The 2,739-nt window shown below is 48.5% G+C and overlaps 1 pseudogene; it reads right to left on the bottom strand.

Annotated features, from left to right (window-relative positions):
* Positions 1 to 1,425: 1,425 nt before the first annotated feature.
* On the bottom strand, positions 1,426 to 1,543 carry LOC126237576 (5S ribosomal RNA; annotated as a pseudogene).
* Between the last annotated feature and the right edge of the window lie 1,196 nt (positions 1,544 to 2,739).

Genomic DNA, 2,739 nt, shown 5'->3' with positions numbered 1-2,739 from the left:
TATTACATCCCCTCCATATAATCGCTTCGTATCTCTATCACCTTCCCCTGCAAAGATGGAAGTTATCGTACACCGTCAGCGCGTCCAACTTTTTCGACGTGTCGCAAGGAGAGCCCCGTGGTGCGGATGATGTCTTCTATCCCACTGACCGAGGTGCAAAAGTGGCGACGTTATGCACTGTGCAGAGGAACTGCTGAATCGCCACCATAGGGTGGGTGAAGACTGTCTTGGAAGCATCGTCACTATGGACGAAACCCGGGGTCGGTTTTACGATCCGCGATTAAAGCGACGAAGCAATGTATGGAAACGCCCTGGTTCTCTTCGCACACAAAACGTCCCTAGTGAACGAGCTTGTACCAAAGTGGTGGTTTCTGTGGCTTACGATATCCACAGATTAATCCTGCAATGCGTTGTTTGGCACGGGAAAGCGGTTACTGCAGCCTACCTACTGCAATTTCTTGCTGCACCACCATCTTCCTGCACTGTTCGCCAAAATGAAGTAACCTCTTCGTGGCATGCGCTACAACACAATAGAAGACGTCATCCGTGCCATAGGGCGGTCCTTGAGAGACATCGACAGAGTTGGACGCCATGATTGTGTACGACGCCTTCCTCTTCGATAGGGGAAGTTGATCGAGATGCGGAGCGATTATGTTGAGGGCATGTAAAAGGGTGAACGTCTGTCAGTAACGTCTGATATGAATTATAAGTGTTGCAACTGCTGTTTATGCATCCTGTGTAAGAAAGTCATTTAAAGGATGAGGTAGAAGGATAAAGATTAGCCGTCCGGAGTGGCCGTGCGGTTATAGGCGCTACAGTCTGGAGCCGCGCGACCGCTACGGTCGCAGGTTCGAATCCTGCCTCGGGCATGGATGTGTGTGATGTCCTTAGGTTAGTTAGGTTTAAGTAGTTCTAAGTTCTAGGGGACTGATGACCACAGCAGTTAAGTCCCATAGTGCTCAGAGCCATTTGAACCATTTGATAAAGATTACGAAACAGGCTCGCATTGCGCGATTATACGCTGACGTGAACCGTTTGCGACACACAAGAATTTGTGGCGGACCGGCGTACAAATCCGGATTTCTCGCTTATCGAGCACGGTCGCCTTAATCACTTCGGCTATCTAGGCACGCCTCCAGGACCAATCCAAACTTCCATATTGCACAACCATTATGCTCTCAATATTCATGATTCAAGTGCAGGGAGGGAAATATCAAACTCATCCCGAACAGGCCATGAAGGTCCAACAGTACCGACCGGCCGCCGTGTTATCCTCAGACATAGGCGTCATTGGATGCGGATATGGAGCGGCATGGGGTCAGCACACCGCTCTCCCGGCCGTTTGTCAGTTTCCGAGACCGGAGCCGCTACTTCTCAATCAAGTAGATCCTCAGTTTGCCTCACAAGGGCTGAGTGCACCCCGCTTGCCAACAGCGCTCGGTAGACTGGATGGTCACCCACCCAAGTACTAGCCCAGCCCGATAGCGCTTAACTTCCGTGATCTGACGGGAACCGGTGTTACCACTGCGGCAAGGCCGTTGGCCAGGGAAATATGAAGGGCGTTCAATAATTAATGCAACACATCTATTTTCTGAAAGCACGTTGGTTTTATTCAGGATTCCAAACCCTATTTTCAACCTAATCTCCGTTCAATTAGACGGCCCTATGCCACCTTGCTGGGAGGACCTGTATGCCAACATTGCACCACTCTACTGGTCGTCGTCGGAGCCAATGATTTACTGCATCAATAACCTCCCCATCGTCTACTTCTTCTCGCGGAGTATATCCATCATTGGGCATAACAGTTATAGAAGCTGGAAGTGCGAGATCCAGGCTGTAGGGCGGATGAGCAAGAGCAGTCCAGTGAAGTTTTGTGAGCTGCTTTCGGGTGCGAAGACTTGTGTGATACCTTGCGTTGACATGGAGAAGCATTTTTAGTGGCGATGAACACGCCGAGGTCGTTTCTTCAGTTTCTTGAGGGTAGCACAATACAATATATAAGAAACTATCAGCCTCGGTTGCGCTAATGAAACCAACCTTTAGCTAGGTTTCAGCCCAAATAATTGAGCCTTCTTCAGAAAATACATCTTAATCTATAATGTGTTTAAGAGGGCATGGTCTATAAATAAAACTAAAACAGCCTGAATAGGCGTAGTCACATTTTAAAAATGCGGTACATAAGTAATAAATCAACACCAAGACTTAAGCTCTGGCGTGCGCCTCGTCTCCATGGACGGCGTCTCCCTGGGGTTTCACGTGAGCTCCCGGGGCGCACCGCACGGCGTCCATGGAGATAAGGTGCACGGCAGAGCTTAAGTCTTGGTTCTGACTTAGTACTTATGAACCGCATTTTTAAAATGTGACTACGCCTATTCCGGCTGTTTTAGTTTTATTTCTAGACCATGCCCTCTTAGACACATTATAGATTCAGATATATCTTCTGAAGAAGGCTCAATTATTTGGGATGAAACCTACGTAAAGGCTTGTTTCATTACCACAGTCGAGGCTGACAGTTTCTTATATATTAGATTATCACGATTGCTGACTGGGCTGCAATGTTGAAAGTACAAAAATAGCACAATACACTTCGGAGTTGATCGTTGCACCTTGAGGGGAGGTAGGGGGGGGGGGAGGGGGGAGGCGAGCAGGACGTCAAGCAGAATAAACCCCTTCAGAGTCCCAGAAGACCGTTTCCACGACTTTACCGTCTTAGGATGCTGGTTTGAACTTTTTTTCGAA

Source organism: Schistocerca nitens, chromosome 2, assembly GCF_023898315.1.
Source record: "Schistocerca nitens isolate TAMUIC-IGC-003100 chromosome 2, iqSchNite1.1, whole genome shotgun sequence".
Lineage (NCBI taxonomy): Eukaryota > Metazoa > Arthropoda > Insecta > Orthoptera > Acrididae > Schistocerca > Schistocerca nitens.
The sequence above is the reverse complement of the archived record's forward strand: the minus strand, read 5'-3'. Positions and strand labels throughout refer to the sequence as shown.